Here is a 24,426-nt window from a genome sequence, read left to right as displayed (position 1 = left end):
GAAGGGGAGACACGCGGGGACAGGGACCCTCTGCAAGGGGAGGCGGGAACTGGAGGATGAGTGTCCCCCGGTTTCCTAGGAGAGAAAGGGCCCTAGGAGATGGGACGGAAGCGTCAGCTAGGAAATGTGATCCCTGCACCTTGGCAGTTTGTCATCTGCCTGTGTTCCCTGTCACTGCTAGGGACTCACAGCCTCCAGGGATTCCAAGACAGGGCAAAGCCGTCTGTCTCAGGTGTGGGACTCCCTCACCCCATCTGGACCTGGAACTGGCCCTGCCCCAGCCTCGGCTGGTGGTGTCCCCCATCGTGCCGCCCATCAAGCCTTGGGTGGTGAAGAGCAGATCCCAGGCCCTCCCTCCTCAGAATCCAGGCCCCTGCCTCACCCACCCCTGCTCTCTCATTTCACAAATGTAGAGACTTCCCCTTCTAGTTTTTGTTGTGTCTGAAGCCAATTTCCCATCCTGATTTTGCTGCTGAGCTGGACAAGGGGCTTGCGCTAACCTGGTTTGGTTTTTCTAAATTTAACTTTCTCCCAGGTTTTGTTTCCCAGGAGACAGAATGCCCTCTATTTATCTTCCTAGGAGAAGGCAGCCAATGTCCGCTTTGAACCTACTATGTGCCAGGACCTGTCCCTGTGGGTTCTGTTCACTTGCTTTAATTTCTAGCCGTGTGACTCCACCTCCTGGGGTGTCCGTTTCTTCATCTGAAAATGGAGATGATCATAGGACCTGAGTCTGGAGTCGCTGTGATGATTAAATGGAGTGGTTAGACACTGCTCAAAACACGTCAGCTCTCTCTCTCTATGGGGCAGCTGTCATTACTTGCTTCTTCACAAGCATGCTGCCAGTTGGAGACCGTCCCCATTCTACAGATAAGCAAAGTGAGGATTTAAATACCTTCTTTGAACTTGCCTAAGGACACACAACCCAGAACTTCCTGTTGCCAAAGTTTATCATGTTCCTTCCTTAGAGGCAAAGTGGAGCACCGATCCCCACTCTAGGAGGGCACATTGGCCAAGCCCAGGAGCCAGGAGAGATACGCCCATCTGTCCTTGAGTCACAGGGTCTCACCAAGGTAGTGTAGGATGAGACGCAACGCCCTGCAGTTGGGCTGGCCCAGGTGCAAATCCTGCCATACCCACTAGCCATCACTTTAACCCCTGGAGCCTCAGTTTCCACTTCTGGAAGAATGGGCTCAAGGTAGCACCTGGCTCCTTGAGTGGCCATCAGGGCTTCCGTTTGCAAGTGCCTGACATCTCGTAGTCAGCTTTCAGAGCTCTCTGCACCTGGGCTGCTTTATCTGTAACTGGAGATAACAAAAAACGTCCCTTGCTGGGTTGTGGAAGACCCCACAGAGATAAAGGGCACCAAACTGCCTTTCGAGCAGGCAAATGTAAAACAGGTGAGCTGCTGGTGCAGAGGTCAAGGCCCCTCAAAAACAGTTTAGCAGAGCTGCTGGGGGTTAAGCACTGCCCAGGTGGATGAGGTGACTGCTGGCTTGATGAGGTCTCTCATGGATCCGTGATGCAGAGGGCTGGGGACAGATCACCACCTAGTGCCCTCCTCAGCTCCCAACTGCTTTGCCAGGCAGAGATCAGTCTCTCAGCTGTGACTCCCCAGGACTGCCAGAACCACAGGCAGGCAAGAAGTCTGGGGCGGGAGATTGAAGCCTCCATGGTTAGGGAGCACAAGTAGTGAAGGAGTGCGGCTCGGGGTTCATATATAATATGTAGCGTCAGATTTAAATGTCACTGCTGCAGGCGGCTGACCCGGGTCCCACACAATGGGCCGCAAGGGGCAGCGTCACCGCCTCTTCATCTTCCTGGCGGTAGCTGACCAAAGGGAGGGAGATTTGGTTTCTTAAAAAACTAAACAGTTGTTGAGCACTCTGGCGTTGCCTGGGCAACAGCTGAGGGGGAGAGAGAAGCATCTTATTGTTTAAAGTTATTCTTGCTCGATTTCAAAGGGCTGCTCTGAAAAGACCACATTCTTCAAGCAGCATGGCTGGTCCTCTCTGCCGTCCCCGCCATGCCATCCCAGCTCCTGCCCTCCCTCAGCCCCCATCCCCACTTCCCAGCCTGAGGCTGCAGAAGGAGTTGTAGCTGTGCTGGACATCAGGGTGCTAGAGACAGACTCCCTCATGCACTCTGTGCGTTCATCCCCAGGGCAAGCAGAAACACAGAGACAACACGCCATGCTACTGCAGCCACCCGCAACCTGGACATGTGGGTACAGGGGCACTGTGGTGCCTGGTGACTTAGGGTTCAGCTCAGCACAAGTGCCTGAACTTGGGAGCAGGCAGGAAGGGACGGAGGTGTCTCCATCACGTATGTTCCAAATGTGGGCATCTTGGTTTTCAAGCCCAGACAGGGATAAGGAGAAGGTGGCCGTGTCAGGTCATTACTCAGGGGCAGTGGCTGAATGCAGCCCCATGATCACTCAAGAGCATGCCAAGTGGCCTGGTGTCTGCGCCCCCTGCCCCTCCTGCAATGCTCTATTGGAATTGTTTATTCTTCTCTCTCCCCCACGAGACTGTCAGCTCCCTGACAGCAGCACTGCGTCTATTCATCTCTGTGTATTCTTACAAGCTACCTCAAATCCTTTCAGGAGCAAGGCAAATTCTGAAGAGCCGAATGAGATGTACATATATTTTTAATTAAAAACGTTTAGACGGTGAAAACATACACATAATACAGAATTCAGAAGATTCGAAAGAAATAAAAACCCATGTGCCCAGTTTCCCTCCGTGGGGGCACTCCTGGTTCCCAGCATCTGGTGGATTCTTCTAGAGATATTCTGCTCATATAGACACAAATGGGCATCAAATAAGATATGTTGGCTGGTGCGGTGGCCCACGCCTGTAATCCCAGCAGTTTGGGAGGCCGAGGCAGGTGGATCACTTGAGGTCAGGAGTTCAAGACCAGCCTGGCCAATATGGCAAAACCCCCATCTCTACTAAAAATACAAAAATTAGCTGGTTGTGGTGGCACATGCCTGTAACCCAGTTACTGAGGAGGCTGAGGCATGCGAATTGCTTGAACCTGGGAGGCAGAGGCTGCAGTGAGCCAAGATCAAACCATTGCACTCCAGCCTTGGCGACAGAGTGAGACTCTGTCTAAAAAAAAAAAAAAAAAAAAAAAAAAAAAGATACGTTATTCATGTTATTCATACCTCCAGCCCCTCTATCTAGCACAGGGCCCAGTGCATAGTAGGTGCTCAATAAAAGCATGTTGAGTGGCTTGATGCCCAGATGAACAGAGGTGGATGAAGGAGGGATGGGTGGGTGGGTGGTGGATGGGTAAATAGTTGCAGCTCTTACACTATTAGTTATCTTTTCGTACAGATATCTGGGTTCCCCGAAAAGAAATTACTTGAGACAAAGACGGCAGACCCAGAATTAGACACATGGAGTCTGGGGGGCTATGTGATTTGGAGGGAGATGTCCAATGAGCAGTTGAATTTGTAGTTGTACCCAGTGGAAATTTTATTTTACTGCTAATAACAAAACCGAATTAGAATTTCTTGAATCCATAAAGCCCCTCCTTGATATCAAGAATATCAGGGTCAAGGTCACTGTGATTCCCTCATCATCCCAAAATGCTTTTGGGGAAAGTGGCCTTCAGCCATCCTGTTCATGTTCCAGGGAGGAAAAAGAGGAGCAAAAGGAGGAGTCAGCTTCCTATAAAAAGCCTGTTCACCAGATGACAGCTCCGGTGTCTCCAAAGCAACCCCTCACTTCAAAGGAGGCTGGGAGAATTGGCCTCTGAGCTGGGCACATTGCTCCCTCAGGTAATATGGGGGGATTATTAGTAAGGAAATGGAAAAAGAGGAGGCTACTAGCAGTCTTTGCCACATGGGTGAAGAATCTGGGGAGAGAGCTGGCTGGAGGATGGAGATGGCAGGAAAGCGAGTTCCAGGAGTGGCATAAGCCGAAGCAGAAGGATGAAAGTTAATGGTTCTTCTAGTCCCTCATAAGCTCTGCAGGCTCCAGTCTCAAGATGCATCCCGAATGGGGCCACTTCTCCAGTCTCACCCTGCTCCAAGCCACGTGATCTTTCACTGGATGGTTGCAGACCCCTAGCTACTGGTCTCCCTGCTTCCCCTCCTACCCACTGCTCAGTGCCTCATTCTCTGCCCCACAGCCAAAGGGATCCTTCTAATCGATAAATCTGAATGCATCACTCCCAGCCTCAGAACCCTTCCGTAGCATCCCACCTCAATGGGAATACAATCCCAAGTCCTCACCAAAGCCAGGTCTTACATCATGTGTGGTCCCTGCGCCTCTCTGTTCTCTCCCATTGCTGGTCACTTTGCTCCAGCCACCTTGACCTCATCGTTCCTTCTTACCCCGGAGCCCTTGAACTTACTGTTCCCTCTGCCTGCAATGAATTTGACTCAAATCTTCACATAGCAGCTCCTTTGCCCACTTTAGGTTGCTGATCAAATACCGCCTCCCCAGAGAGGCTTCCTTGGCCACTCCAGTTAAAACCCACCCCTCCTCCCCACCCATCTCCACTCCAGGAGTTAATGCATCTGGGGCCATGTACCCTTTGGCCCTGGTGAAGCCTACAGAGTCTTTCTCAGGATAGTGATTTTAAAGGCATAGATGAAAATACATAGATTTACAAAGGCAGCCAATTATATAGAAATCGTTTTCAAAATATGTACAAAACAAATGAGTGATACAGTACCAGATGCACTTCTTTATTAATGCATTAAATAACAAGATCTAGTGGCAGTTCTATTAACCACCACAATTTTGAAGCAGTGATGAATGTCAATGATATTTCACAATGTATGCAACAACTGTAATGTGATAGGAAATATCTGATTTCTATTGGTGACAAAGTCACAGGCACTGCTAATACTACCGTGGTATGTTGTCAACATTTATAATTGAAGAAAAATGCAATATTTTAGTTACGGGTTAGAGAAATAAAAATGTAATTTTTTCTTCATCTAACTTCACTGACCCCCTGAATTCTATCTCTAGAACCCTTGGGACAGGGGGAGGGTCTGCTTCTTTCTTTTTTTTTTTATAAGTCTCTGTCACTGCCCGACATCATACATTTATTCGTCAACTTGCTTTCTGTCAATTTTTCCCAGAAGAGCAGAGATTTTATCAGTTCTGTTCTCTGCTGTATTTTCAGGACCTAGAACACCTGCCAGGCACATAGTTGATCAACAAATATTTTTTAAATAAAGGAATAAGCAATAGAGGAGGTTGGAAAGGCAGGGAGGTTGGAGGCAGGTGCGAGGGGCCTTGAAAGCCACGCACAGGGAGCTCGACTGGACTCACCCTGGGAGGGGACACCAGCCTGGAAGAGGTCACTGTGCCCAGGGCAGCCAGGCTAATAGGTGGGGTGACTGCGGGCATGAGCAGACTGGCTGTTACCACGTTCCAGAGGCAGCTTTCAGAGGGAGGCCCAGGCACACACGAGTCCCTGCCTCAGCTGTGGATGTTGGCATCCTCTCCACTCCCCCGTCTCCCAGCTCCTCCTCTGGTCCCCTGGAGGTTAAGCAGGAACCTTGAAGAAGCCAGACTCAAAGCCCTGTCATCATTCTTCAGCCTTTCCCAGGCAGTAATAGTGTGTCAGGCACCAAGGGCAGGGCCCATGGGGCTTTGGAACCCCTTTGGGAAAGGACAACCCCAGAGGTCATGATGCACCGAGGGGACGTCTCCATGGCAGCTATTGCAGACAGACCTGGTGTGTTGGACCCAGGAGCCACAGGTCAACCCTCCCCGACTGGGGCTGGGTATTCAGGGTCATGAATGAGAAGCCAGGGAAATAACCAGCTTCTGGGATCAGACCCACTTGGGTGGAATTTCAGCTTGGCTGCTTGTTTCCTAATTGTGTGCGGTTGAGCAGGTCACATAACTGCTCCAAGCCTCGGTCTCCATTTTTTTTTCCTTGAGACAGGGTCTCACTCTGTCTCCCAGGCTGGAGTGCAGTAGTGCAATCTTGGTCCACTGCAGGCTCAACCTCCAGGGCTTAAGCGATCCTTCCACTCAGCCTCCCAAGTAGCTGGGACTACAGGCATGCACCACCAGGCCTGCCTAATTTTTTAGCTTTTTGTACAGCCAGGGTCTCCCTATGTTACCCAGGCTGGTCTATAACTCCTGGACTCAAGTGATCTTCCTACCTGGGCTTTCCAAAGCACTGGGACAGGTGTGAGCCACCGCGCCCAGCCTCAATCTCCCTTTCTAAAATGAGAGTGGTTTTTTTCCACATCATAGATGTTGAGTGAGGATTTAATGTGGGAAAATAACAGATCTAAAGCAGCCAGCAATGCCAGATGCATGGTCGATGCTCAACAAATGGTTGCCCTTGTCCTTGTGAAAATAGCAAAATGACTTGACAAGGAGACCAGTAGTCCCTCTGAAGCCAGCATCCCTTCATAACCGGCCTCAACACCCTGTCCACAAAGGAGTAGGGGGAGAATAAGGTGGTAACCTGGGAGCCAATAAGCTGAGAGTGAAGAGAAAAGACATGTTTTGGAACCATGTCTGGATTCAAATCCCAAGCTCTACAGTTTACAGCTGTGTGACCTCAGGTAACCCACATCGCTTCTCTGAACCTCACTTTTCTTTTTCATAAAACAAAGATAATCCCTTCTTCTCATAGTGCTGTGAGGGTTACTGGACAAGTGTGCACAGGATGTGTGAAAGACCCCTGGGACAAGCCCTGACCCGAGGTCAGCACTCAGTCAACAGCAGCCTGGAATAGGTGATCACAGCCCAGCCCAGAGAGGGAGCCAAGGAGGATACAGCCATAGGATGAATGCCTTGCATTTGTCAAGCATTTCACCCTGTAGAAAGAGCACTCACTCACAACCATCATTGCATCTGAGCCTAATTTCAGCACTTTAGGAATGAGAGGATGGAGAGTTTTTAACTTTTAAGTTCAGGAGTTACAAGTGCGGATCTGTTATACAGGTAAACCCATGTCGTGAGGGTTTGATGTGCAGATTATTTCATCACCCAGATACTAAGCCTAGTACCCATTAGTTATTTTCCCCTGGTCCTGTCCCTCCTTCCACCCTCCACCCTCCAACAGGCCCCAGTGTGTATTGTTCCCCCTTTGTGTCCATGTGTTCTCATCATTTAGCTCCCACTTGTAAGTGAGAACATGCAGTATTTGGTTTTCTGGTCCTGTGTTAGTTATTCTGCTAAGGATGATGGCCTTCAGTTCCATTCATATCCCTGCAAAGGATATGATCTTGTTCCTTTTTTATGGCTGAAGGATAGAGAGTTTAATTTACTTTTTTTTTTTTTTTTTGAGATGGAGTCCCAACTCTGCTGCCCAGGCTGGAGTGCAGTGGAGTGATCTTGGCTCACTGCAATGTCCACCTCCCGGGTTCAAGCAATTTTCCTGCCTCAGCCTCCCAAGTAGCTGGGATTACAAATGTGCACCACCATGCCCCGCTAATTTTTTGTATTTTTAGTAGAGACAGAGTTTCACCGTGTTGGCCAGGCTAGTTTCGAACTCCTGACCTCAGGTGATTCACCTGCCTCGGCCTCCCAAAGTGCTGGGATTACAGGTGTGAACCACCATGTCTGGCCCTTGATCTACATTTGACAAAAGAGACACAGAGCTGTGGTGGCGATGGACTCTCAGAAGCAATCTGCTCAAAGGTCACTCAGTCAGTAAGGTTTGGGGCAGGATGTGAAGCCAGTTATCTCCTTTCCTGTCTCTTTTCAAAATAGACACTCATTCATTCACTCAAGAGATGGTCCCAAGCTAAGCCCCAGGGAACTAGCAATAAATAAGGCAGACATAGCACCTGCCCTCAAGGAACTTCGAGTCCTATGGACTCAGGATGCTCCCTCCACACTTCACCGATTTGAAGGAAGATCTATATTTGCTAGATTTTCCTTCAAAGAAGGAAGCCAAAATCTAACAATCTTGCCCACTTGCAATCTTGCGTCACTTGCCCAAGGTCACTCAGCATCAAATCTAGATGACAGATAGGGAAGTGCCTTGAGTCTGGAGTTATGGCCATGAATAGGAGCGTTCTCTGTCCTTGGAGATGACATCCACTCACTGATAAGCCCAGAGATAGACACTGGATCCCAGGATGGATGAGAGTCCTAAAATGAAGGATTCCATAGCCAAATGCATTGGGAAAAGCTACACCATCTCCACCCCTCCCTGCAAGTCTGCTGCTCCTGAACACACTGTAGGCTCTCTGGAAATTTCTACAGAGAGAAACCACTTAACTCGACGTTTCCTAAACGTACTTGACCATGTGAACCTTTTTTTCCAGCCACACCTACTGCATTTGGAGTATGATAGGCTCTGGATGGGATCAAACTGTCAAGATATTAAAACCCAGAGGAGGGAAGGTCACTTGCCCAAGGTTACTCAGCATCAGATCTAGAGCCTGGGTCTCCATACTGTTGCTCTCATGAGAAGGATCCTTAAAGCATATTCTGCCTGGCCTCCTCTCTGAGAGGAGTGGCCCTAACAACCTGCTATGTGAGAGTTCGTTCTGGAGCAGCTGATTCATTCCTAGCCTTTGTACAAATTACAAGAAGGTACCACCTTCTTCTGGGCCAACAAAATCCCATGTCAGGGCACGTGGATTGCAAAAGTGTAGTATGGGCTGGATTTCAGCCCCCTAACCCTTGGCCAAGCACCCTGGTGCAGGACACAACCTGTGCAACTGTACATGGCCAACCTTATTAGACCCTTTCTCCTCGTTCCTCCTCACTCATTCCACCCTTGGCCACTTCATATGAGGGGCGCCCTCCCCTCAGTGCTGGGCTGAGGCTGGTGTGGAAACAGCCCAGTTGTTGGGGCTGCACTTCCAAGCCCCAAAGTGGCATCAGCCAAAGGTGCTGACTCAGCAAACCTTAATTTATCTCACAGGCCAGGGGTGCGCGTGAAGCAATTAGTGAAATAATGGTTATGTCGCACTAAAAATTATTTATAGAGTCACCGTGCACACAGCTGTGATTAAATTAGACAACCAGGGGGACTTTAACTGCTGGCAGAACCAGCATCCCAGGCCCAGGCTGCAGCTGGCTGGGGGTAGGGCAGGGTCACGCTTCTGGTCTGCTCACCCACTCCAGGCAGCTGTGCCAACCCTGACCCAGGCCCGGACACAGGGGGTCTACATGGGCAGGGGTCTCGGGAGGAATCCCCATCCCAGAGAGTCTTCGCTGCCAGGACCCCTGAAAATAAACAAGTAGGGGCTTTCACACATTCAAGGCTGAGCAGCAGGAAGCTTTGCTCACGTGGAGCCTTCCGCAGCCCTCCACCAGTGAGCCTGCCGCAGCCCTCCACCAGTGAGCCTGCCGCAGCCCTCCACCAGTGAAAGAGACGTGGGCTGAGAACCAGAAAAGGTGGTCCCGGAGCTCCGCGGGCTTGGTGTTGACTCCAGTGGTGGCCCCTGAGAGCCCAGATCCCAGCTGGAAACCATAGATCGGTGGAGCCCTCTTGTTTTACAGTTGGTGAAGGAAAAGGCCAGGGATTTCCTCTCTCTCGTTCTTCCAGCAGACATCAGGAGACCTTTGGTCCAGCTGGGATCCTGGATGAACCCTTTCCCCTCTCTGGACCTCAGTGTATGCCCTGAAAAACAAAGTGTTGTGCAGGCAACAGATACTGATCAAGCACCTACTGCCAACTGGATACTGTTCTATGTTTGTATTTATTGCCTTATTCATGTTTGCTTATATTCTTCTTTAGCTCCTCACGACATTCCTATAAAGTACGTATTATTGTTCCCACTTTACAGATGGAAAATCTGAGGTTCAGAGAGGTAAAGATATTTGCCCACAGTCACACAGCAAGTGAGGCAGAGCCATTTTTCTAAAGGCCCATCAGACTCTAATGATAGAAAATGGTGGTACACTGGGCTGAGATGCTGCAAAACGAAAACAGAACTTCCTTTGCACTGGCTCCTGCGCAGGACACTTGAGATGCCTCATTTCATTTCATTAGCAGCCCCTCAGGGAAGATGGGGAAGCTGAGTCACAGAGTGATTCAAGCCCCCTGTGATTGGCAGGGCTTATTTTTATCAGCAAGCCCTGAACTAAGGAGCTCCAAAGGGGTTGCAAATTGAGCTGCCCACAGGGGCCCAGCAAGTACCAAAAACAGACCTGGATGGTGGCTGTGGCCATCTGGACTCACTTGCAATCTCTGGCTTCAACTCCATCTGTCACCGTGATGCAGCCCCAAGTTCAGACCACCCCCGTCTAGAGCACAAGCCTTTGCCCAAAGACCAGAGCTACCTGTGTGATTTCAGATTCTGGGAGCTGACGGTACCAGCTGCTCCAAGAGGTGGTAGCCGGGCGGGGAGTGTGGGTGGCAGTCAGGAGGCCCTCAGGGCACTGGCTTCTGGCCTGGCTCATCTGCCAAACCCAGGCCCTGCAAGTCTGGCACTCCCATCTAAGCTAAAGATAGTTTCAGACCATTTCACAAGAGTCCCAAGCCCAGTCACCTTTTTACAGCCAGGGCACCTTCTTGGACCTCCCTGGCCCTGCCTCTAAACAAGCTCCTAGTGGCTCAGAGGAGTGGGGTGACTGGGCAGGGCCTCAAGGCTCAAGGCTCAAGTCTCCCCTAGCCCCCTCCCCTCCCCTCTTCCAGCACCTTCCCCGATGCCTCCCTCATGCTCTGCTGTGAATAGGTGGGTCCATCTCTCCAATCACAACTCTGCCAGCAAAGGGGATGAAGCTTGCTCTCCAGATGCCTTCTGCCCAGCAGCATCTGATTCAGGACCCCACAGGAGGAGGGCTAGAGGGGGAGAGGCCAGAGGATTGGGAGGAGCTGGCTGACCCTGGTGCCCTATCTCCCAGCAGGTATTCCCTAGGGAGTAACCTCTTACTCCCACAGGACACACCCTCCCCCTCCCTATTCCCCAGCCCCTGCCCAATGTGGCTCCTCATCCAAACCAGGGCTGGGCTCTGGGTGCTCCTGGGTATGCATAGGGCCTGTCCCCTCTCTGGGTCGGCCCTGAGTCCCACTGCTGCCTCTGGCCACTTAGCATGCAGCCCTGGTTGTGCGACTGCAGCAACCAAATGAGATTAGCTTGCCTGCTCCAGCAGGTCCCCACTTGCCACCACCCACGGCCCTGCGCAGCCGCCAGCTGTTCTGGGAGCCTCCCACAGCCCCAGCCTGCCATCTCACCCCCATCACAATTGGGCCAGTGAGGGGAAGGTGGGGAGAGGGTAAACAATCCTGCCGACTTTGTAGCCCCCAGACCCACCACCACTCCCTTCCAGGCCTTCTGGAGTCAGCAGTTGGGGGTGGGGACGCAGAGGGAGACAAACAGGATTCAGGATCCGTCCTTGCTTGTATTCCTGGCCAGTTCTCCTCCTCATGCCTATAATCCCAGCACTTTGGGAGGCGCAGGCAGGAGGATCACTTGAAGCCAAAACTTTGATCTTGAGGCCAGGAGTCTGAGATCAGCCTGGGCAACATAGTGGGACCTCGTCTCTACAAAGTTTAAAAATTAGCCAGGCGGGGTGGCACATGCATGTAGTTCCAGCTACTCAGAAGGCTGAGGCCGGAGGATTGCTTGAGCCTGGGAGGTCAAGGCTGCAGTGAGCTATGATGGCACCACTGCACTCCAGCCAGGGCGACAGAGCAAGACCTTGTCTCAATAAAACAAACGAAGAAAACTTCCTGGTGGGGAACAAATCAGAAGAAGGGCCTGGCTGGCTTCATCTAGACTGCCCCTCCTGTTGCACCCCCGGCCCAGCTGCTCTCCCTCCTCTGCCCCCATGGGCCACAGGGGAGCCAGCAGAGGGGCCTGGCTCAGCCCCAGGCCTCCCTGCAGCCCTCCCAGTCAGTGAAGGGTGTGGCAGGAAAAGGGGCCCAGTACAGCCCGAGGAAGTGTCCAGGGTCTGTGCAGGAGACCGGCAGGAAGAAAGTTTTCAGGAAAGCTGAGCTCCCACCCAGGCCACCAGAGAGGCGAGAAACCCCTTTGATGTCAGAACTGAGGTGCGGGTGTCTCGTAGAGGATTCCCCTGTTCCTGCTGACAGCCACCGATGCCTCCCCGGCTGTGGTCCTGGCTTGCCTGTGTGCGCCTGTGTTGCCTGCTTCTCTCTCTGACCGCCATGCCCCCATCCTTCCCAGGCCTCTATCCCACAGACCCCCTGCCCAGCCAGCACTAAAATGCTCTCAAGGCCACCCCGAGGCTCCCTTCCTAGCTGAGCTCCCACCAAGCCGCTGCCCAGCATGTACCTCTCCTCACCTCTCCTTGTACTCCCTGCCTGTATCTCTCCCCTTCTTCCCCTATTCCCCTGACCTTCGAAGCCCAGGCTGCTGGCTCCCACACTGCACCCTCACCTCACACTTCAGCCCTGCACATATCAATTGCGCTTCTCTCTACACGCGCTTGCTGTGTAGCTTCGGGCAAATCACTGAACCATTTTGAGCCTCGCTTTCCCCATCTGCAAAATGGGAGTGATCCCTACTTCTCTCAAGGGTGGATGTATGGCTCAAATTAGATCACAGCTGTGCCTGCCCATGTGCATTTAGAACAGTCCGAGGGGTTATTCATCGGGGATGACGGTTTCTCCCGGGCTTGTAGATTTCCGCATGGGTCTTTGTCATGGCCACACGGATGCTGCTCAGTATGGTCCATTTGGAGCAAACATGGCCCCTTCCATAGTGGACAGGGATCCCTTCCAGCCTCTGGCCACAGGCAGATGAAGGGAGCTGCTGCATGCAAAGGCAGGAGGGTGTGGATTAGGAGCCATCTCGGGAAGTGGCTTTCTTATCACGACACAACCAGGATTGCCAGGGCCAACTCTGGAAATTGAATTGCTCCCCCACTCCATGCCCCCTCCATACCTCTTCCCTCTGTTTCCTGCTCCCTCCCTAGCCCTATCCCCCATGACAGGGAGAAACCCAGAGACAGAGATGTAGGACAGAGCAAGTAGAGGGGGCAGTGGGGGTGCTCAGGGATGGGGGCAGAGATTGGGGGACCAGGAGGCAAGGGCAGGGTTGGCAATGAGCCAGAGGCAAGGCAGGGATGGGGCCACAGAGGGGGCCACTCAGGAATTCAGTAGACGGGGGTGCCACCCTCCCCGTGGACTCTTGTGCCATCCTACACCCGCCAGACCCGAGCTTTGGCCAGCCAGGTTGGTATCATCTCCTCTCTGTTGGCCCCTCTCCAGCTCCCGCCTTGGCGCCTCTGCAGGGCCCAGGAAGGGCCCTGATGGCCAGGGCAGAACCCTGGGCTGGCGCCCACAGGTGCTTGGATGTAGTCCCAGTGAGTTCCTGGCAGAGCCAGTCTGCAGGTGGTGGGGAGCAGGCCCAGTGGCCAGGGGCAGCCAGCTGTGTAATCAGGCGGGTTCTCACCACAGCCAGCCCAAGGGAGGAGGTGCACAGGGAGGGGAAGAGGGGGACCTGGCCCACCTGCCTCCAGCTCCCCTGGCAGCCCAACCTGGAGTCTCTCGGAGGGGACCTCAGAGTCCAGGAGGCTCAGGCTGAGCTGCCGGAGGCTGTGCGGGGGGCTAGGACCCCATGAGTAGACCTCCAGTCAGCCCAGCCCCCAGGCCAGATGCAAAATCAGGAGCTAAAGGCTGCTGCCTCCCAGCCTGGCATGGTCCTGCCTCCCCTTCCCAACCCAGCATCTTGGTGTATAGCCTAAAATCTCAGACCCTCTCATGAACTGACCCCTGCTTCAGCCTTTAGACCCTCAGTTCAGAAGTAGCCCCTTCCCTCAAAGCCCTCTCTTCTCAGCCCCAGCTCACCCAACTCCCGCCATGTGCCCACCTGTGACTAGCCTGGTGCACAGGAGCTGCAGCAGCCAGGGAGCCCAGCATGGGGGACCACAGCCCCAGGACCACGTGGCTTCTTCTCTACTCAGTCCACCCTGCCCAAACACATAAACTCTCTCTGTCTCTCATTCATTCACAATGTATTGCTGAATCTCAAGTTCACATGTTATCAGCTCCAGGGACCTCTTAATTCAGCCTCCGTTTACAGGTGGGGAAGCTGAAGCCCAAGACAGAATGGACTTGTCCAAAGTCACGTGACAAGGGAATCCCTCTAAACCCCGGCCAGCCCTTCCCTCCAAGGGTACCCTCCCCTGGGAGTCCCCCCTCTGGCCTCAGGACTCTCTCTGCCCAGACTTTGTGGGTTCTCCTGGCCTCTGCACTCACCTGCGCCTCCCAGACCTGGCCAATGGCAGGGCCCCAAAGTGAATAAATCAAGGTGACTTTGGGGACAAGAATCGGCCTCTTTCTCCCTTGTCCCTCCCATTTGCATAATCCTGGCTGGCAATATGATAATGATGTTTGTTAAAGACAGAGCACAATAAATTAATACCGTTAAGTTGTTGCTGCAAAATGCAAAGCAGGTAATTTACTGCCAGCGAGGAACGGAGCCTTTAAACTGTAATGGATTAACTTTCCCAGCAGCAAATATGTCCCCCGAGGGAGGGAGGGAGGGAGGGAGGCAGGTGGGCTGGGCTGATGATAGGGGGGCCTGCCTGCCTCCCAGGGTTGGGCCAAGTGTCCAAGCCAAGATCTTAGGCCTGCACCTATGTCAGCCCCTCCCCATTGTACAGAAGGGGAAACTGAGTCCTGTGCAAGACAGGGAGCTATGGAAGGCCACAGCAGGGCTGTGGTGGTGACCTGGGGGCTTTGTGTGACAGCCCATTACCCTCTAGAAGAGGGGGCCGCAGATGCCTTATTTGCACACCTGCTCTGGTACGCTCAGGAGGAGCTCCTATTGCAGACCCTGAGCCTCCTCTTCCTTGCGGGGGACTAGTGATGTCCTCCCCCGAATCCCCCAGGCCCGAGAGAGGCCTCAGTTACAGAGTCAGTCCTAGCCCAAGGAGGGAAGGATCCTGGGTTTTGTCAGGACTGAGAGGAGGGGAGTGGGAAGTGGAAAGGGGAGCGCCAAGAATGGGGTCAGATCTTGGCCTGATGCCCTCAGATACTGGGAGGCAGGGGTTGTGGAAGGAGAAGAGGAAGGGGTCTCTTGAGAGGAAAGGCGAATTCTATGGTTGAGGGGGGAGGGGAGTGGGACGGCGACAGCAGGGAAGGTGGGTGGGCGATGGGAGGCTGGCAGGCCTAAGGAGAAACCCAGGCACTGGCCCAGGGCCCCTCAGGGGCATCTCCTCCACTGGGGCTCAGACAGCTCCATGGGTCCCTAGGAGAATTGCTGCAGCCCCAGCTCAGGGCAGGCCGGCAGGCGGGTCTCAGGGACCCCAGCAGAATTCTAATTTCTCATTTATCTCTGCAGCTTCTCCTGTGATATTAAAGGGGCGACGCTCTGCAGTTGGCTCCCAGGCTAATTGGATTTGGGCCTCCTCTCACTCCCTGGTGAGGGAGGGGGATGTGGCAGCCTTGATGGGGGAGGGGATGTTTGAGGACTTGGGCTGAGGCTGTGGTCCAAGGCCAGACTCCTGGGCTACAGTCCTGACCACCACGTGGCCTTCCCAAGCCTCTGCCCCTCTCCGGTCCCTGTATTCCCTCATCTGAGATGATGATAATGATGTTAATATTATTAATAATAAAAAACAACCACCATGATTTGCATAGCATTTCCTAGATGTAGACACTGTTCTTAGTGCTATTCAGGACAACACTCCTCACCCCCTCATCCTAACAACAGCCCAGTGCATTAAGTATGATTACGTTCATTGCACAGACGAGTAAACTGAGGCATGGAGGGGTTAAGTAAGTTGCTCAGAGTACAGACAGCCCCCACGGTGAATGTCTTTCAGGTTTGTGAGAGGTCTAGAATCCCAACTTTTAGAACTCAGTTATGCTCAAATAGACCTGAGGTGGCGGTATTACTGCCTGCACCCATTTCACAGATGGGGAAACTGAGGTCTGACCCATAAGTATTTTTAGCTTTAATTTTCTGTGACTCCCACCAAGGACTCCCTTCCCTCTCCTCCACCCCAGGGCCCAGGGCATTTCCAGGGTGCGTTCAGTGCAAGAGTCTGAGGTGGGGCAGGGGAACTTGCTCCCAACACCTGCCTTTCCTCCATAGGCCCCGCCTTTCTCCTTCTCTGAGCCGAGGCCTCTGTCCCAGCATCCTCCAGCCCTGCTGGGGTCCCTTGTCCTACACTGCTCATCTGGAGGGAGAACCTCACCTCCTTAGCACAAATTAATTCCCGGATGTACCCCAGATGCAAACCACACAGCTCTGCAGGTCCACAGTGGAATAATGGAGACAGGAGGAGGCCGTCCATGGGAGCCTGTTCCCCAGTGACCCTAGAGCCAGGCCCTTTACACATGTTGCCTCATGTCATCTTCATGATAGACCCACAAGCCAGTGCAGCTCCAATGCCCATTTTACAAAGAAACAGAGGCTCCCGTGGAACGTTTCAGGCCAGGCCACACGGCAAGGACCTGATTGAGCTGAGATTCAAACCCAGGTTTATCTTGATCCAGAACCTGAGCTCTGGATACATCCTCCTGTGCAAGAGAGAAGCTGAGACTCCTCTGGAAGTTCAGTGTCAGAGGTCCTGGAACTGGAGCCCAGGATGACTACAGTGGAAGGAGTCCCGCACTGGGAACTGGTAGACCTGGGTTTCGATCTCCACCTGGCCCCAAACTCACTGTGTAGTCCTGGGTGAATCACTTGGCTTCTCTGAGCTCAAGGGCAAAGTGCAGAAACCACAGTGCCTAACTTATGGCGCTATTGTAAGTGTTACAGGAAGTACAAGCAAAGCACTTATCACAGTGCCTGACACATCATAGGTACTCAACCCAGGCTAGCCATCATTCTGTGCACGTATTCATGCTCACCTCCCAAAGTAGCACCTAGGCAGAGCTTTGCTCTTTGTCATGGTCTCAGAGACTGCCAGAGCTAGAAGCATTGAGCACAATGCCCTTGCCTTTCAAATGGGGAAACCGAGGCACAGGGTTGCAACAAGTGAGTGGCAGGACAAGGACGCAGCTCCAAGTGCCCTGGTGGCCTCCCTGCTCAGCAAGGGTGACAGTTCTCCTTCCAGTCTCCTTTTGCCCTGGGTGTCTGCATCTGTCTGTCCAGGCATCCCTCCCTGAGAGGCCAGCTGGATGGCTGACCCCTGCAGCCCTTTCTAGTCCAGCCGCTGGCAGGAACCAGGCGGAATAAATGCAAAGAGACCCCCTCTGGAGGCTGCTCTTGCCGTGTCCCCCATCCAAATGTTAATTTTGTCTTGATAAATCTTCCTGTCGTCTCCATCCGCTCGAGACATAGATTTCATCTTATTGAAAGGTGACACTTCTGCCCTTTGGTACCAGCTATCAATTTCAGGTGGCCATCAGAGTGGAGAGCAACGAAGAATCAGGCCCCATTAACTCCCCTTCTGCCACCAAATCCTTCCTTTAAACCTTTTGGGGCCCGCCCACTTGAGATGTCTGCTTCACCTGCCCTTCCAAAAAGGTGTCAGGACCTCGTCTTTAGCCTTTCAGGGCATGCCTGGCTGAGTTACTTTCTCAGGCCTCCAGAGCCACTTTGCTGCCCAGTGGGCAGACTGAAAGAGTCAGGAAATTAATGTCCAGCTCTTAACTGATGACTCTTTGAAGCCAGAGTATAAGTACCCCAGATCCCTTACCCTTTGCTGGGGAGTGGGAGTGGATTACTCTGTGATGTGAGTTCTCTTCTCCCTCCCAGAATTCCCCAGCAGAGTTGAGCTCCAGTTGCCCACAGTAGTAACAGGCTTGATAAAGCACCCGGTATTGGCTGCCTGCCTTTCCTGTCTCACTTTCCCACTGTCCTACTGGTGCTTCCTGAGATCATTTCCTAAATAAATTACTTGCCCTTGAATCCATTTCTCAGGGTCTACTGTGGGAACCCAAACTGTGGGAACACCGAAGATTTTTTAGCATCTCAAGATGGAATGCACTCTACTAAGTAGTGGAGATACAAGAGGCCTGACATGTATTGATTGCCCACTACATGGCAGGAATCCCGTGTTTTGGCTCCTAGATCAATTTTTCATTCATGCTGCCAGACAGCTCTGGGAGGACTTGTCCCAGTTTTACAGATGAAGAGACATGCTCAGAGAGGTGAAGCGACTTACCCAAGGCCACACAGTCAGCAAACAAAAGAGTCAATATCCAAACCCAGGAAGCACACTGCCTTATCCACTCCATTCTACTGCCTCAGATAGGGGCATGAAATGGAGCCAGGGCTCACTTCTAGGTACAATAAGCAGTGCAGTTGGGTAAATTTCTCCTGAGGGCATACTATGAGGCAGGCAGCCTTCTGCAAGGTGCTTAGGACAGCGTAATGAAAAGACACAGTTCCTGTTCTCAAAGGGGCTGGAAGTGGTAGGGGAGATAGATCTGTGAAAGACTGTATGGCTGACACCTCTCCCAGAGTGCATTGCAGCCTCTTCCCTGCAAAATCCCATCTTACAATCATAGGACATTCATGCAGGGGGGCAGCTGAGAGGTTGTCTATTTCAACACATTATTATATGGAGGCCACCGAGGCCTCAAGAGAGGCATTCACCCACTGTTCACTCCATGGCCAGGGCTCTTGTGTTTGAACTCAGCCAAAGATTTCTCCAACAGGGCCACAGAATTCCTCAGGCTCACAAGCATTCTGAAAACTCAGAAGTCTCTAAATTCAAACAAAAACAAACAACAAAAAAATCTTGCAACATAAAATATTTAAACTTCTATATGAACTAAGGAAAAATTAATAATTATACAGACTTAAGAGAAAATATTTGCATATCACAGGTAAAGGGTTAATAGCCTTAATATACAAAGAGCTTTTGCCAATCAATAAGAGAAAAACAACCAGAAAAAGCGACAAAAGATACCAGCAGAAGATGCCAGTGTAAGGAGTTAATGCGAGAGCTTTGGACTTCGGAGGATCCTGAGGGTGGTATTACTTGTTAAATAAATGCTTATTCATTATTAAAAAATCCATTTGGACTGTGGGTCGCATGCTACTGCTTGTTAAATCTGTTAAAGTGCTGGGAGTCCTCCCAGATGCCTTATTTACAGTTACAATGACAGAGAAAAGTGGCTGAATGCCAGAGCCACAACCCTGTTGTGGGATCCACTTCTTGCTCCCTCTGCCAGTTCCGTGCCTTTAGTGCCCCAGTCCCAAAGTGGCCTTAGAGCCAAATTGCCCCTGTAGCTTGGGTAAGGCTGACTAAAGAGGAGTCTGGCCAGTGGTCAGAATGCATAGGCTCGGATCCTGGCTCTGCCCCTGTGTGACCTCCACTCCCATCTCTATAAATCAGTTTCCCCATTTATAAAATGGGTGGGTTGGCACCAATGGTATTGGAGGTCACTGCCACACCGACAGGCTAGCATCCTGGGGTGAGGGTGGGGGTGTAGGGAGTGGTGGGAGGAGATTTGGCACCTACTGTCTCTCCTGTCCCCACCTTTACACCATAGGGCAACTGCTGACCTCATTAACTGGAACTCAAGTAAGGAGCCCTTTTAAGCAACAAAGATTTCAACTTACAGATGAAAAGTCAAAAGCCCAGAGAAGAGCAGGCACCCACTTAAAGTTGCCTAGCCTCGTCAGGACCGGAGCCTAGGGCTCAGGTTCCTTCCCTTCCTCCTTGGAAGGGAAGCAGAGAGGCCAGAGGCAGATCCAGAGCCTGGATTTTGCAGTTGCTGGGAAGCTTTATCCGCTCCTTGCACTCAGCGCTGCCTCTCTCCTCCTCCTTGACTCCATGGAGATCCCCCACCCTCAGGGCCAGAAGCACCTTGCAGCAGGAGAACCTTGTCAGCCCAGCGGGGTCCTCCTGGTCCTCCCAGTCAGCCAGACTCCTCATCTCTGCTCTGAAGACAGCCTGTGGCCCTGAGTGAGCAATGCTGTGCTCCACGTGCTCCATGTGCTCCACGCCCCCTGATGCTCGCTGTTGGAGACACGGCCTTCCAGGTGAAGCATGGTCCTGTCAGGAAGTCACCGGGAGGGGTAGCCGAGTAGCAGGGAGCACCTGCTGTCTTTCCTTTCCATGTGTTTTATGTCTCTTATCTTTCGACCCTCCTTCCATTGCTCCTGGGGGGAGGGGGGTCAGTGTGTGGCCCGTGATGGCAATGGGGAGATCAGGATTTGGGGCCAATTCTGCCACTTACTGTGTGACTCTAGGCAAGCCACGTCACCTCTCTGAGTCTCTCCATAACCAGGGCTGTTGTACGGAAACAATTAGATAATAAATGAAAGGTATTAGCACAGTGCCTAGGACCTAGGCAGAGGTCGATAAAGATTAGCTCTTATTGTTATCTGAAAAATGGGATTAATAATATCTAGCCTAGGATTCTTGGAAGAGATAATGACATAATGCATCTGAAACATATGGCAACATGGCAGGGGCTCCTTTAGTGACCACACTGGGGCGAGATGACTCTGAAACAGGGACATTCAGCTCATTTTTGGGCAAGGGGCCTATCCTCATGACTCCAAATGCTCACCAGGATCATGGCTCCCTCATCAGCTGCCACCTGGGGCTGACTCTGGCCCTGGCCAGCCTTGGGGTGTCATCCAAGCTGGAGATGCCAGCCTCGAGGGTGAGTGGGAGCCGGGGACCCAGGAAGACACACATGATCAATACTAAGCCAATCTCTTACAAGATTCCCCCGGCCTCTGGTATCCAATCGTAAAGAAAATCACTCAGCACACTAGGGAGATGTGAAAAATGGCACAGATTACAGTTTGGGATGTTCTGAGTGAGAGTGAGTGAGTCTGGGATTGTTTCCTGCAGTAAATAATTCATTCACTTTAAATTTCATTTTTTTTTTCTCTCACCAGCTCCCTTCCTGCCACCTCTGTCTCACTGCCTCTCCTGCCAGCTCCCTCTCAAGTCCGCTGTCTGCCCTGGAGGCTCCCACCCCTACCTCGGTTCAGGCAACCCCCAAACCACCAAGGAGCTCATAATACAAATGTTTTGAGTCAGTTAATGACACTAATCGTCTTTTGCTGCTAATTAGTAATGCTGCCAAGGAAAACTTCTTTGTTAATGAGGCCAAGGGCCACCCAGGCAGGAAAGCCTAGTTGGAAAAGGTTGCAACTCAGCTGGGAGCCAGGCGGGAGCCAGGCAGGCGGGCACCAAGGAGGCCCCTGGCAGGACCAAGGGCAGTCTGGCCGGTGATGGCTCCTACCCTGGACCCTGTCCTCTGCCTCACGTGCTACATCACCCAGAGAGGATGACTTGAGTGGGAGGCTGGAACCTGGGCAGGGGGCAGGTGAGTGGAGGCCAGGGAAAGAGATCTGGCTAGTGGTGGTCTCTTCAGCCCCATCATAGACACTGCCAGGCCCCAGATCAAAAGCATGGAACAACTCCAACCTGAGTGCCAGTTCTAAGACCCAGGGCTCAAATATGCGAATGGTGCACCTATGTGGAACCTCTTAGTACACAGTAGCGGAGGGTCTGGCAGACAACTGTTCAACAAGTAGACCCTGGGGAGATGCTGGGTCCCCAAACGCAGATCAGACTCTGCCTTGGTCTTCAGGAACGCCTAGCTTGGTGCAAGGAGACAGACAATAACGGCCAACATTTATCGATCACTTACTATGTGCTGGGCACTGAGCCAAGAATTTATGCCCACTGCTTCACTTATTCCTCCCCAAATCCCCATGAGGTGGGTACTTGTGTGGTTTGGAGCGTTTTTGTTTGTTTTTATTCTTCTGATAGGTACTCTTTTTTTTTTTTCCATTGTACGGATGGGAAATAGAAGGCACAGAAAGGTCAAATAACTGATCCAAGAGCGCAATACAGCAGAATCAGTATGTGAACTCAGGCACCTGGATCTAAAGCCAGCTCTTTGAACCCAAGCCCTTTAACAGAGAAGACGACGATTTTCATTCAGTGTGCACCAGTCTGGAATAGGAGAGGTTTGGGGGTTGTAATCCTGGGTGATGAGTGAGACTTCCAGGAGGGGGTGAGTTCTGGTTCTTGAGGAGTGCATAGGAGTTAGCTGGGGGAAGTAGAAAGGAATTCCAAAAGATGGGGCATTGTGAGCAAAGCAGGGCGGCGCTCAGGTGGTCTAGCGACATCTGAGGGTAAGGAATACAGTGAGAATGGGGAGAGAGTGCTCTGGGGAGCCCGGGAGAGGGGCTGGAACCGCATCGAGGGCCATGAAGATCCATACAAGGAGAGCAGCAGAGAAGACCTGACTTCAGGAGGCTCCCTCTGGACTACAGGATGAAGGAAATTGTGAGAGAGACAGACAAGGGAGACTGGTGATAAAGCAGGGAAGGGCTGGCCAGGGATTGCACTTGGGCTGTGTGCTACTGGGATGGAAGGGGAGCAAGCAAAAGGTGATGGATTGAAAGTGGAAGCAGGATGGAGGAGACCAGGAAGGCTCCTAGGAAGATACGAGGAGGGCCACCTTTCTTCTCCTCCTCAGGGAAACATGCTAGGCACCTCGGGGTGGGGACACAGCCTGCCTATTAAATCCCAGCTTGAGCTGCAGGGAGCCCAGACACCAGGAGCTGATAAGGCAGGAAGTGCCCCCAGCCTGAAAGGCCACCTGGCCAACTGTATCTTCTCCCGTGGCACCTAACACCCACCATTTCAATTTCATTCCCTTGGATTAAGCATTGCCTGTTCTCTGGTAGGGAGATCGTATCATGCCATGAACTCTTTGTAGACAGCACTGAGGACTCAAATTACATATCATTGTTTTCAGGGGCAGCTTTCTGGGGTTCCCCCAGACAGAATAAATTGTTCCTTCCTCTGTGGCCCCAGAGTGCCTCATATGGATGCACAGCCCTGATGATACTGGAGTAAGGATTTTTCTGTCTGTCTTCTGCATTAACCTGGGAGCTCCTGGAGCAAGATAATAGAGCAAGATCACAAGAGATCCTTTGTTTTGTATGTGTTCTTGCAGATGAGCATGATTTTGTATAAATTCAGTTTTTCGTATGTATCTCCCCTCCTAGCTTATGAGCCCTCTGAAAGTGGTCACTTGTCTTACTTTATATTGTTTTATTTTATTTCAATTATCATAAAGTAACATTGACTTTCTTTGGGTGTATAGCTCTATAAATTTCAACACATATAAATTCATAAACCACCATCTGAATGCACATTTAATTCACATAGATGGTATTATGCTATAGATCCCAGTTGGTTCCTCACTCCTTTCATCTCATGTTTTAAAGATCCATCTATGGCCATCTCTGCACTTGTCTAATAGTTGCCAGGACCTCTGCAGGGTGTGTCTCCGATGTCTTCCTCTCCCCTCCCCCAGGGAAGAGAGGTGGGTTGCCTCCAACTCCCCTCACCACAATGTGGGCACAAGAATCCTCAGACTTCTTCCTCCCAGTCATGCTGATAATTTCACTGAGATTTACACCAGGAGCAGACTCTCTGGGCCATGGGGGCATCATATAAATAATGATCTCTAAATGCCGTGTCACTCACGAGAGTGTCCTGGCCCATCTTGGAAGATGACCCATAACAGGCTAGGTGGAGCCAGCACATGCCACTAGGGCTATGCCAGGTGTTTAAATATTGACATCTTTCCAGTCTGGTGGACAAACAGGTACTTGCCTGTGTAGAGTTTCCCAAGGGCTCAGCCCATCTCCTTGACACCCAGCTCTACCCCAGAACACCTGACTCTTCCCAGGATCCAGCAACTAACGGGTTACAAGTTGCCCAGCAGGGCCCCCAGGGTCTTGCTCCAATGGCCATTATTAACTGTTACACATTTCGAGTATCGTCCTTATCCATAACCCTGTGCAGGGGAATGAGGCAGAGAGGGACTCAGAGGTTGAGATTCAAGTCCTCTTCAGCCAGCCTTGGCAAGCCTTGTCCCCTTGCTAGATTCCTACAACGCGAGATCGGCACTTGCCAGACTTTCCTGAAACATGCTTCCACAGCCTCTTAGCCACTCTGGGAGCTGGGAAGTGGTTCTCCTCATTTGACAGATGAAGAAAGAAGAAACAGGCCCAGAGAGTGGAGGTGACTCGCCCAAGGTCACACAGTGAGCAAGGAACAGAGCTGTGACCCAAGAGATTGAAGACCAAGGTGAACCCCAACACACTCCTGCTTTGAAGGTCCCCACACCACACCACACGCAGTAAAATGCACCAACTCCCGCTTCAGACCTCTCCTATGCATGAGTAGAGGAGAGGTGAACAGAATTGGTGCTGACTAGTTGGCACAATGCTAGATTTTGTAGACATTTAATTAAATACCCATTAATTTTGATTTTGCAGTTTTCTTTTTGTATTTTGGAGTTTATCTTTTCTTTTTTCCTTTTCACATCTCGAACTTTTCCATAGGCCCTTGACAACTGCTTGAATGCTGCCTGTGGTACAGGGCCAAGTTCTATCTCTCTGTCTCAGTCTTGGGACTTTTGGAGACCCTCAGGCTGTGGCCAATCTGTGAAGGGAGCACAGAGATCAGTTAGCTGAGGTGCTCCCCTTAAGAACTCCAGGTCTGCCTCTGAGACTCAACATCCCCAAAGAAGAAGGTTCCCCAACGCAGGAGGTCGGTGCTGTGGCAGGTTTCAGGAGCTTAGCACAGAGAGAGTCTCAGGCCCAACAGG

General features: G+C 51.8%; 1 long non-coding RNA gene across 1 annotated transcript in view; it reads right to left on the bottom strand.

The window, feature by feature from the left end:
• The window catches only part of LOC115892819, a 74,699-nt gene that overhangs the window by 1,954 nt on the left and 48,319 nt on the right, over window positions 1-24,426 (bottom strand). The gene's annotated exons all lie outside the window — the stretch shown is intronic.

The sequence above is a fragment of the Rhinopithecus roxellana genome, chromosome 13, assembly GCF_007565055.1.
Source record: "Rhinopithecus roxellana isolate Shanxi Qingling chromosome 13, ASM756505v1, whole genome shotgun sequence".
NCBI classification, from domain to species: Eukaryota; Metazoa; Chordata; class Mammalia; order Primates; family Cercopithecidae; genus Rhinopithecus; species Rhinopithecus roxellana.
The sequence above is the reverse complement of the archived record's forward strand: the minus strand, read 5'-3'. Positions and strand labels throughout refer to the sequence as shown.